Source organism: Procambarus clarkii, chromosome 34, assembly GCF_040958095.1.
Source record: "Procambarus clarkii isolate CNS0578487 chromosome 34, FALCON_Pclarkii_2.0, whole genome shotgun sequence".
Taxonomy (NCBI): domain Eukaryota; kingdom Metazoa; phylum Arthropoda; class Malacostraca; order Decapoda; family Cambaridae; genus Procambarus; species Procambarus clarkii.
Genome location: NC_091183.1, coordinates 42,303,306 through 42,316,530, shown reverse-complemented (window position 1 = coordinate 42,316,530; position 13,225 = coordinate 42,303,306). Strand labels below are relative to the sequence as shown.

At 46.3% G+C, this 13,225-nt stretch overlaps 1 protein-coding gene across 3 annotated transcripts in view; it reads right to left on the bottom strand.

The window, feature by feature from the left end:
* Positions 1-13,225, bottom strand: part of pns (DENN domain containing pinstripe) — a 136,402-nt gene that overhangs the window by 89,696 nt on the left and 33,481 nt on the right. The window lies entirely within an intron of this gene.

Below are 13,225 nucleotides of genomic sequence, written 5' to 3'. Positions count from 1 at the left end.
CGTCCAACACCACGACGACTCATCTGATAACCGACACCTCAGCCCCCCTCTCGTCTCCTATTATTACCAATCCTACATTTCCAATTTCTAAGCATTTTTCCTGCACCTTTTCACCTTTAAACATCCCCCTACCCTACCCTACCCTACCCCCCCCCCCCACTAAAAAAGGGGGCTGCAGGCCCGTTGTGAGGTTATAGAGGACAAACAGTGAGGGACAAGACCCCATCCTCCTGCAGCAAAGATTTTCTACTTATATTCTAAGCTGTATCACTTATGAACCCATCCCTGCACTTGTGTGGCAGTGCACAATAGAAAGTTGTTTTCACATATCCACACATTAAAACATTGATTGTAACCGTGATATATATGTGCTTCAGCCTACAGTTTAGGCCTATTGTCTTATGTATGACCCTCTGTCCTGCGTGACAGTGAATACTAGCATTAACCTCAATTTAATAAGACTATCAAAATCCTCAGATTAGGCAAAATTGTAATTAATTTTGTCAATAAAGATGTTAATAATAAATAATATAATAGATAAATCTCATTCTTGTGATGCTCTTGGGTATAGGCTATTATAATGCTGAAGGTATGATGATGTGTGAGGAGCAGAGGCGGCAGTGTGAAGACTGATCCCGTCCACAATTAACTCCCCTAATTAAGTCATCATACACCATGCAGGATGTTTGCACAAAAATATAATTACAGCAATTTATAGAATGACGATGACTAATTAAATTGCTGCTTCCCTCCGTCAATCTCTGCTTCCCTGCCTTGCTGCCTGCCTTCTTCCTGCCTTAATTCCCTGCTTCCCTACCTTCCCCTCTCGTCCTCCCTCATTTCCCTCACTCTTTAATTACTATAAATTATTAGCCATTAATGAAAGTTTTCCTTATTTTGAAACCGCAGCGAATTAAACAACATTATTTCTATATAAAGTAATAAATACAGAAACGCTGCAAATAACTAGAAGAGCAAGTAAAAAAAAAATGATGTTTACATAAAGCGTCAACTGAAGTGTTTTTTATGAGTTGTGGAGGTAATATGTCTTCACCTAGTTGTATTCACCTAGATGTGCTTGCGGGGGTTGAGCTCTGCTCTTTTTGACCCGCCTCTCAACTGTCAATCAATGGCAGGTGTGGTCACCACTCCCCTGCTAGACACACATGTCATCTTGATCTCGCTGAGATGATCAATATCCCCGCGGCCCGCGTACCAGATCTTCTGGTGGGCAGTCTGGTCAACCTGACTGTTAGACGCCGCTGCTCGCAGTCTAACCCATGAATCACAGCCCGGTTAATCAGGTACCCTTCGGCGGTGTTCATCACGGTCTCTTTTGAATAGAGAGAGAGAGGGAGGTTTCTAGGCGCATTCGCCTTATGTATAGAGCGAGACATGTTTCGTCAGATTAATCGATTACTTATAAAAGTTGCGTGGTCTCAGTATATCTGGTATGCTCTGGCCAGAAAATGAGCACTACTAGACACACTGCTTCTCTCACAGACCCCCAAACATTGTGTCAGCAAGGCGGACAGTCCGTCCACTATCATAAATCGCACAATATCGCACAATTTTCCCACATTTCCTTCACCTGTACCTCTTGGTCGTCTTTACTCCCATTACAAGAGGAGGCCACCACCCCCCCCCCCAACCTTCCGTTACCAAAGAGCCTGGCCCTAGACGGGGCTTGGGAGAGTAGAACTCTCAGAACACATGAGGAAGAGATGGGGTTCTGGGAGTTCTTCTACTCCCCAAGCCTGGCCTCGGGTCGGGCTTGGGGAGTAGAAGAACTCCCAGAACCCCATCAAGCAGGTATCAACCAGGTATCACACTCCAGGCATACTCCAGGGCAAACCTTTCTCTTAGAAAGAGAAACCTTTGGGCGTTAGACCCCCTAATCCTTACATTTGTGATCCGGAGGCGGAAAGGAGACACGCAATAACCGGCTCTGGGTGTCGAGGGCGGCGGGGCGGGGGGGGGGGGGGGGCTCAGGTTGACGCCGGTGATGCTCTTAATTACGTTACGATAATGAGCGAGTAGATGAGCGAGGTGTCGTGCCTGGCTGAAGGTCTCACTTTTACCACATTACCCGGGGGGGGGGGGGTCGCTCCCTCCTGACTCACCCGGCGGCCCCGCTTGTCTGACCTCGGGGGAGGAGCTGGCGGAGCAACGCCACCAGTAAGGTGGGTGTTCAGGCGGTGGGAAGGCAGGAGGAACATGGGTGTTCAGGCAGTGGGAAGGTAGGAGGAGCATGGGTGTTCAGGCAGTGGGAAGGTAGGAGGAGCATGGGTGTTCAGGCGGTGGGAAGGCAGCAGGAACATCGGTGTTCAGGCAGTGGGAAGGCAGGAGGAACATGGGTGTTCAGGCAGTGGGAAGGCAGCAGGAACATCGGTGTTCAGGCAGTGGGAAGGGATGAGGAACATCGGTGTCCAGGCAGTGGGAAGGTAGGAGGAGCATGGGTGTTCAGGCAGTGTTCAGGCAGGAGGAACATGGGTGTTCAGGCGGTGGGAAGGCAGCAGGAACATCGGTGTTCAGGCAGTGGGAAGGCAGCAGGAACATCGGTGTTCAGGCAGTGGGAAGGCAGCAGGAACATCGGTGTTCAGGCAGTGGGAAGGGATGAGGAACATCGGTGTTCAGGCAGTGGGAAGGGATGAGGAACATGGGTGTTCAGGCAGTGGGAAGGGATGAGGGGCGGCACAGGTTAAGAAGGGAGGGAGAGGAGAAGGAATGTTAAAGGGGAAGTGGGAAGAGAAGACAGCTAAGAAGAGCCCTGGGTCTACCTCGTGGGCAACCACAAGTTGAGCATTTGAAGTAGATGATCTACCACCACCACCAGCATTCTACGCTACCTCTTGTAGCTTCTGGGAATCAATATCCCAGCGGCCCGGTCTCCAACCACGCTTCTTGGCTGATGGTCTCCTCCACCAGGCTGTTAGACGGCGCTGCTCGTAGCCTTACGCATGATCAACCACAGCCCGGTTGATCAAGTATCATTTGGAAATGTTTATAACGTTCTGGGGATGTTTACCTCGACTCCATAAACAAAACCTGCACTTGGCAATAACTCATCACGAGACCAGGAGGCATGGCAGGATGTGCACAATAGCCCCGTTGAAAAGCAGAGGTGCTTTTCAGAGCCAATTCTGCGTGCTTAGAGACAATTCTATCAATATTAAAGGCCCAAGACTCGCTCTCCGTCTACTGTACACATAATTGGCATAACTGGCCGACCTCTTGTTCAAAAGAGAACTTGATAAAGACCTCCAAAGGATATCTAATCAACTAGGCCGCGATTCGTACTTCAGGCTGCGAGCAGCTGCGTCCAACAGCCTGGATAATCAGACCACCAACCAGGCAGCTAGTCAGAGACCAGCTGCAGGGACATTGAACCTCAGAACCCTCTCAACGTTAAGATAAAAAAAATAATAATAATATTTTTAAGCGTGTTAAAAAGGTCAACCTGCGGTGTATGGAAGCTATAGAACGTTTCTCAATACGGCTTTTACAACCGAAAGATCCATTTATTCTCGACTACTTTATCACTACGACCGCCAGGGGGCTACAATCAGCTGTGCACATGTACTCACTACAGTACTCTGTACTTATTACACTCCAGTTACCGTACAGATTTTAAATAATTCGATTTATCGGGGACAAGAAGCTTGTATAGATTCTTCATCACAAGAAGCTTCAGACTTGAATCAATTGTCCCCGCCGCTCATAAGATCCAACTACTAACCCTCCTCTGGCCTCCCCACCACAATAGTTGCCTAACTCCCGGGTACCTATTTACTGCTAGATGAACAGCGGCATTAGGTGCAAGGGAACGTGCCTAACCATTTCTGTCCCGACTGGGAATCGAAACCCGGGATCCCCCGACGAAGCGCACTGTACTACGAAACTCTATTAATATACAAGGTATTCACGCCGGCTTACCTAACAAGATTTAGAACCCTAGGTCTAAAAAAGGGAGAGAGAGACGGAGCGCAGTGTTGTGTGGAGACTTATGAAGGCGTGGCTGGGAACACAGCTGACTCACCCCTAGGGCGCCTCCCTAGGGGTGATACCCATGGGGGAAGGAAGGAAGGGAGGAGGGAGGGAGGCCTAGGGCGACTCCCATGCAGCGATGATTCACCCGCATGGGGGCGCTGGCTAGGCATAAGACCGCCACAATAACATTGGGGGCGCTGGGCAGGCCTAGGGTGCCCTTCCCACTGGCATGATCCACCATAAAGGTGATTGTTTATAACGGCTTGTAACTGCCAGAGGTAAGAGCGGGTGACGCGGCTGAGCTGACGCAGGCGAGGGGTAACGCAGAAAGTTACGCAGGTCAGGGTGACGCAGGTAAGAGTGACGCAAGCGCGTGTGACGCAGGTCAGTGTGGGTGACGCAAGAGTGGATGTCGTAGGTGTGACAACAGGCGAGATAGTACGGTCACTAGAGCGAGACCGCTGAGGGGAAGAGAATGTGGTGGGATTGTGGAGGAGGTGTAAGAGGTTATGAGAGACGGTGGAGGCTGCGAGAGACTATGAGAGACGGTGGAGGCTGCGAGAGACTATGAGAGACGGTGGAGGCTGCGAGAGACTATGAGAGACGGTGGAGGCTCTGAGAGACTATGAGAGACGGTGGAGGCTCTGAGAGACTATGAGAGACGGTGGAGGCTCTGAGAGACTATGAGAGACGGTGGAGGCTCTGAGAGACTATGAGAGACGGTGGAGGCTCTGAGAGACTATGAGAGACGGTGGAGGCTCTGAGAGACTATGAGAGACGGTGGAGACATAGTTTGGTTAACTGTTCGGAATATTAAAAACAAAAATGTGAACAAATGAAAACTTGGGCGTGTCACTTCAGCGAAACTTCTGAGAACATCTCCGTCACGAAGCCAGGCTTGGATAAAGTGTCGCTGTGGTAACCTGTTGCTGTTGTTGTTGTTTTAGATTCAGCTACTTAGAACATAAGTTCTAAAGTAGCACGGGCTATGGTGAGCCCGTAGTGGACTTACCTGGCACAGGAGCGGGGCTGTGTGTCTGTGGTAACCACTCAACATTATTGTTCTATCCCCTCTCCTCTTCCAGTCTCTTCCATTCCCTTCCCTGCCCCTCTCCCCGACGATGGTTTAGTGTAATTGGTCACCAGGAGGCCTGGTCGACGACCGGGCCGCGGGGACACTAAGCCCCGGAAGCACCTCAAGGTAGCCACCTCAAGGTAGGTGGGTATACACTAACCTTCCCACAGATCGCAAGCATATTATTAACACGTGAACAAGAGCAGCCCAATAAAAGACGCCATTGACGTTACTGGGAGATACCTAAAGAATGTAGAGAGGATAGCCAGCAGACAGGTCCTACTTACCTGTACCCGGGAAACGAGTTGTTATTGCTGTTGAAGATTAAGCCACCACAAGAGGAGGCACGGGCATGAATAGCCCGTAGGTGGTATAGAGGTTTGGAGTGAATGTGATCATTGGTCGTGTAATATCTTGAAGTCTGGGTTTCTGAGCGGGAAACGAGTACGGGTCCCAGCCTATAAGATGACAACTGGATGCCTGAGGTTAGATTACGGGCTCACCATAGCCCGTGCTACATGGACACTTCGTTCTGAGTAGCTAAATCTAAAAGAACAACAACAGCCTGATGATGATCTATCTTGAGGTTATCTTGAGATGATTTCGGGGCTTTAGTGTCCCCGCGGCCCGGTCCTCGACCAGGCCTCCACCCCCAGGAAGCAGCCCGTGACAGCTGACTAACACCCAGGTACCTATTTACTGCTAGGTAACAGGGGCATAGGGTGAAAGAAACTCTGCCTATCGTTTCTCGCCGGCGCCCGGGATCGAACCCGGGACCACTGGATCACGTGTAGAGGATCAGTGAGTACAGAGTCTGTCAAGAATTAACTACGTGATACTAAAAATCCCCATCACACAGGGGTCATGTAGTGAGTAGTCTGCACTGGCAAACTTACGAGCATTATGAGGATATCATCATGAACACAAGAGTAAATTAGGTGGCAATGATACTAAAAGTCCCCATCTCGCATGATGGAAAGTCATATGTAAAAGAAAATCTAAAATCACTGATAATTTTATCTAATTTATTCATCTTCGCTCCACTTGCCCTCCCTCCTTCCCCTTCCCCTCCCCTCCCATCTCCTCTCTATCCATCCATTTCATCCCCCCCTCCTCCAATCAATCTCCTCCTCCATTCCCTCCATTCCCTCCTTCCCACCGTCATCACAGTAATCACCAAACTAATCTCTAATAATGTTTAGTATCCAGCTTCTACACGGACCTCCAATGATTAGATATCTTTCCCCCGGGGAAGGTAAACAAGCCTAGGCCTACACTAGCTAGGCCTATATATATATATAATGACAAATAGTTACACATACAGTAGTACATGCGCTAGATAACGCGTACGAACCCTGTACACTGTACAACATGGCTTTAGAGCACGATGCAACCCTCTCAGTTGCTGGACCACTATGACAAGTAACATACACAGACTTCACGAAAGCTTCCGACAAGTGTGTGGTCATGGTGCAATTGCACACAAAATGCGCACGATTTCCTGACGAACAGAACCCAGAGTGTTGTAGTACTGTACAAGTATTGCAGATAGCACTAGGATCTTCGTGAGATTACACACTTGAGAGAGAGAGAGCACAGAATAACTCCCACACTAATACACAATGAAATCACTATACAGTGATATCTCTACGAGGAAATGTTGGGAGCACGACTGCATTAGGGTGTATGGGCCTCTAGGGTGACCTGGGACGCTGCTCCCATCCCTCTCCTCTGCTCCAAATTGATATCATCAAGGTCTTTCAACGGACCACAAAAAACAACAATGTCCAGAGTCGACAAGTCCCAGGTACTGCGCCACCAAGCAAATATCACCAGCAACACAGGGAGCCGGTCGGCCGAGCGGATAGCACGCTGGACTTGTGATCCTGTGGTCCCGGGTTCGATCCCAGGCGCCGGCGAGAAACAATGGGCAGAGTTTCTTTCACCCTATGCCCCTGTTACCTAGCAGTAAAATAGGTACCTGGGTGTTAGTCAGCTGTCACGGGCTGCTTCCTGGGGATGGAGGCCTGGTCGAGGACCGGGCCGCGGGGACACTAAAAGCCCCGAAATCATCTCAAGATAACACTTGCATGATTAGCCAATATAAGAACTTTAAGAACTTAGAGTTTAAGAACTCTGAATAGGGAGTTCAGGACTGTGTACTCCGTAAGTGTCAGACCAATTCTGAAATATACATCATCGGCACTGGAGTCCTTAACACAAAACGAAGCTGGAGAAAATGAACAAATCCACAAGGGCCGTGAGGAGGGTTCGAACCTACGTCCGAGAGGATCTCCAGACGCTGCCTTATCCGTCTTGTGAATTTGTTCATTTGATGCATTATGCTATTGTGATTTGTGTGTGTAAGCTGGAGAAAGTTTAAAAATGTGTGACACCAGACTAGTACACCCAAGCATACGCACGCGCAAGGGAGCAGGTAAACCAGCCACTTTATGTAAAGTATCCCACAGACAAACACAGCGGTAAACCGGAACCGGTCCACATAGAGAATAACAGCACTGTAAATCAGGATGAACCAGGATGCCAGAAGAGCAGTCCTCGGCGACGACCTTTTTTTTTTTTTTTTTTTTTTTTATTAAGTTATGAGGTACATCTGCATTAGTGCAGCTACCCTAGACTATATGAAGTGGAGTACAGTGTGTCAAAAAAGCTAACTAGGTGATGCTATAAAATCCCCATCACACAGGATGGTTAGTCATACAGAGGCATGTGATAAGCGGTCTGCCCTGGCAGACTCCGGATGCATTTTGAGGATATCAACAACACAAGATTGAATAAGGTAGCAGTGGTAATACAAGTCCCCAACGGGCAAGTCAACTCTTGGGGAAAAAATCACATGTAAACGTCCGGTACACCACGCTTTACGTTAGGGCAAACTTGCGCATTTCAGATAATCCGGGTAAACTCTAAAATCCCAAAGTTCATAGCCTACCGAAAACCTACCGAAAAAAAGGGAAGAATAATCGAGAAAATACGAAGCGTAGATTTCAGTCAACGAAATGATGTGGCGTATATAAGTACTATTAGGAGGATTGACTGGCATCCTAGACACTCCCTCCAGGATGTCTGGTGTCTTCAAAGAATCCTCGGGGGATGTGTTCAACCAACCTGCATCCGACCCCAAAGACATATTCCTCAATTTGAACACAACTATGCAACCAAAACCCGCATTTTCTCCTAAATATATTAGTTATAATTTTGGGTATAGTTAGGCACAGAACAGGGGCTAGATTCACGAAGCAGTTACGCAAGTACTTACGAACGTGTACATCTTTCCTCAATCTTGGATGGCTTTGGTTACATTTATTAAACAGTTTACAAGCATAAAAACTTTCCAATCAACTGTTGTTATTGTTATAAACAGCCTCCTGGTGCTTCAGAGCTCATTAACTGTTTAATAATTGTAAACAAAGCCGCCAAAGAATGAGAAAAGATGTACAAATTCGTAAGTACTTGCGTAGCGGCTTCGTGAATCTGGCCCCAGGTCATGTTTAGCTTTTGCTTCTGTTGTCAGTTATTTGTATTTGCAATACGGCGGCTGAAGCATTCAGTGAGATGTGATTCGAACAAGAGGAAGAGAGAAGCAATATTCTCGACAATTTAGAACGTACCGTAATCTGCTGTTAGTCAAGTGTGAAGAGTTTGGAGGCTGGATTGACGAGCACCTGGCCATTGTTTGGGACGACGAGCTGGGATTTGTTAATTGTTTGTAATAATAATTGTAATAACAATTGTAATAATTATTTGACTCAGATATTGGCGTTTGAATGTAAGGAAGACCTGGCACCACCAGAAGTATGAAATATCAGCTACTTTACATCATATATACGATGAACGGTATTTTTATAGCAACGAGACCGTCACTCTCTTAATTTTCAAACTCATTTTACGAGCATACATGAACATGTATTGCACTTTTAATTAAAATCCATTAATAACAGTAAAATAGTACAGGATTTAATACACACACAAATCCCAATAGCGTGATATATCAAATGAACAAATAACAAATTAGTGCAGGATATCCTTGTCAGCCAGGCTTGAGGAGGGAGACAAAGGACCCGTGTCCTGGCTGGCGGATTATAACTTGGACCAGGCTGCTACCTGATCAACCAGGCTGTGACTCATACGTCAGGCTGCGAGCAGCCGCGTCTAACAGCCTGGTTGATCAGTCCAGCAACCAGGAGGCCTGGTCGACGACCGGGCCGCGGGGACACTAAGCCCCGGAAGCACCTCAAGGTAACCTCAAGGTAAGGCTGCAGGCGTGAGGGTTGGGTACACCTGCTCTCCAAACCCACCCCCATTTAGCATTTTACAATACCACATACCCCCTACGGGAGACATCTCCCGTCACGCAGGGTGCAGTCGCACCTCCACAGATCTCCCGTATCATCAATTGATACTGGTAATGGCTCAAAAGGGCCACCACTTACGGGCTATTCATGCCCGTGCCACCTTTTGGGTGGCTTAATCTTCATCAATCAATCAATCACATACCCCCGCCACCACCAACAGACCACACCACGACTGCCATCACCGCGAGAACAGCCACCCTGACTCCACAACTACAACCCTTCCCAGCTGTACCTTTGAAGCACTGTACTAAACTCACCCTTCTATGAGCGCACATGGAAACTAGATGGACTTGCATTCAATCAATTCAAACTGCCTGCTGAAACGTCCAACAACCCACACTTATACGTCCACTTTTGTTCTGGCAATATGTATTATGTTTCTTGGGAGGTTATTGAATAGCCGTGAGCCTTTGTTGATCAGTCTTCGACCAGACCCTACCATATCAGACAGCACCAATTATCGCCGTTATCACCTCTCCAGACAAGGTATCGTCAACTACAACCTGTAATCAGCACCAGAGGTCAAGATCTGTACCTCGCACCTGTCACAGACTCTCCGTTAACAACACTTACTGCTACAAACATTCACCTGGAGGTTACTTACCAAGTACCCAACGTATGTAGGTTAGCTTAGCATTTTAAAAGCACCGAATCCCCGTCTGTGGTTGATTGTTCAATAAATCCCGGAACTATATGTTTAACAGATCTCTAACTATGTCCATGGAGGACAAAAGAAAACGTATATATGCTGGTTAGCATTGTAAATGTGTGGCCACGTCTGTGGTAGAGAGAGAGAGAGAAAAAAAGTACCCAACACCAGTTTTTTTTTTTCATTTATAGAGCTGACCGATATACTGTATATACAAATTTTCTTGTGTCGTTCGTGAACAGAATCCGTTATATGGGCCAGGATGACTCAAACATTTACGCAACTACTTAGGAAACCTGTACATCTTTCCTAAATCATAAAACGACTTTGTTTACACTTATTAAACAGTTTGAGCGCCGAAGCACTACGATGTTGATCCACTTTGTCAATCTTTTACGTCGTTATCATGTTTGCCTTATTCCTTCTAGTGGAGTGATGTCCAGTTCCCCCAGACTTTCTTCTTAGCTCAGGAACACGCCTTGTTGCAGATTTTTGCACCTTTTCCTAGTCATTTTTCTTTCTTTGGGTAGAGGGTTACACGCCGGGGCAACATACTCAAGAACTGGTCTCACAAAGTATGTCTACAACGCTCAAAGAAGATCTTCTACCTACCTGTTGGGCTTTGTCCAGGTTTCTGAAGGATAACCGTCCGTTTGCCAGTATGGCACATGCTTGAGTCATTATTCTGTTGATGTGTGCCCTCTGGTGTTAGATCTCCAATTATGTCTGCTCCTAAATGTGTCTTTTTTTCAGAAGTGTGAAACCGCCTTAACTTCATTCTGTACTTTCAGGCCGTGGAGCTCCAATTCCTATTTCCACAACCTTGCATGCTCTCTGGCAATCCAGGAAAATACAGTCTGCCCGGCCCTCTCTCTCTCTCCTGATTGATGGTTGTCATCTTTGTTATAGAATAATAAGTTGGGCAAGCAAGATTTTCCTCTTGCTGGTGTGTGCGTGCGACGCGCCGTTTCCTACCTGGTTTCTAATGCAAAATTAACTCAGAACTGGGTGAATTTTCCGAATAAAAATCAGATGAAAATATTAAGGGGAAAGGCAAAGAGCATATAACGTGATATTGTGGGATATGTAACATGACTCGTAGGAAAGGTAGACCAAAGTCTAATTTAGAAGCAGATTCTGAAAATTTAAGCGTTGCACAAGTTGGTCAGCCTCCTGATAGTAACTTCATAATTATAAATGTCTGAATTATTAGTATGTTACGCTCCATCAGTGGTAGATATGGTGGAGAGTTTTGGGTACGATTGTTGCTTTTACTAACGACTTTATCCCCAGGCAAGTACTCGGGATAATTTCTCTGACGTGGACCAGTTGTCAGAATCTCCTCCACTGTGTGCGCGCCTGGTTATGTAGAGTGGCTATTTCTGTACCTGAAACTCGCTTAAACTGAAACTCTGTACCTGAAACTCGAAACTCGGGGTTCTGCCCGCTTCCCTGGGCCTAATTAACTCTGCAACTGTAAGCTTCCTCACACCCTGGTGTTCCAGAGCACACACTCTTGGTTCGCTAACTTCACCTTCAGCATGGGGAGTAGAAATAGCCTAAGCTACTCTATCCCTTTGAGATGTAGTTCTTTCTTGTCTCAATAAACATACTTGAACTTGAACCTTCAATATTTCCAGTGTCCTGAAACACGCCGGGTGGCCGTTCTACTTAGATACAAGTCACTCTTAGATACTTAGATAACTACATTATCTAAACTACCCATCAACCAGGCCTGGTCAGAGACCGGGCTGCGAGGGAGAACCTTGGCCCCTGGAACCACCGCAAGGTAATCCCAAGATAAGGTATATGAAGGGGGTTACATAGGTTGTGTCTAAACATATCTTTATGATACTAAAATCCTCATCTGGCAGGACAGTCATGCAGGGACATGTAATCACTAGTCTGTACTGGCACATTTTGGGTGGATTCTCAGGATATCCTCAAGAACACGACAGTGGTGCTGGGTTTCAAGCCTATCGCCCTGTAAAGGCTTAATGATGGCCACTAGTGCTTACTGATCGACGAGACTGAATAATTTAGTCATGGACACACACACACATTATTATATATATATATATATATATATATATATATATATATATATATATATATATATATATATATATATATATATATATATATATATAATATGGGTACCAACTCTGGTGCAATTGCAGGGACCCACATCCTTGAAGAAGAAAACAAAGAGCATTCAGAAGACCTTGTGGATTCTCACTGAACACTTTAATCTTTTCTTCTCCTACCATCCCTATTCTCTATAATGTTCTCTCTTATATATATATATATATATATATATATATATATATATATATATATATATATATATATATATATATATATATATATATATATATATATATATATATATAATACACACACACACACACATACACTAGTCCTGGACAAAAGTAAACGCAGTGTATATTCACCGAGAAATGGGTTACATCTCTAGGTGTATGTATACCTGATGACGTAGGGTCTCTTTGACGTGGCGAGGCTCTCGCTTGATTTCCCGCCAACTGCGTCATGAGCTAGTGTTACCGAGTAGATCACTTCGCCTCCTGACGCACCAATGCGATTTGTTTGTTTACGATAAGCGTCTAATTAGTCGGCCTGAGGTCGTGGCACCACGACCTCTCTATAACCTTGGCTTCTGGGCTTCTGTTGGTTGGTTGGTTATCTGCTTTTCATATGCATTTTTTTTATTTTGCCCCGAGGGGTGAGTTTATTGGGCAGCGCCACTTATCTTGTGAGAGGACATACCGCCATAGCAGCATGTACAACACTCCCCAATAGGAAGAAAACCCGCTGGGTTGTTCATCCTGTCTATTAAATGCATTTTAATACTTATCTTGGAAGCTGGCTAATTTTCTGTCTGTTTTAGCGACTGGTCGAGTTGTATTGCCGGAACAAAAGTGGAGTTATTCGAGAAAATTATTTAAAGTTTCCTGCAAGTTGGTCCGACAACCCAGCTGTTGGACCAACTGGGTTGTTGTGGTCAAGCGTGTCCGCAGCAACAGTCTGTTGTCACAAATTAAGCCTGGCCCCAGGCCGGACTTGAGGAGAACAACTCTCAGAACCCACTCCAAGTACGATGTGTTCTTGGTTGAC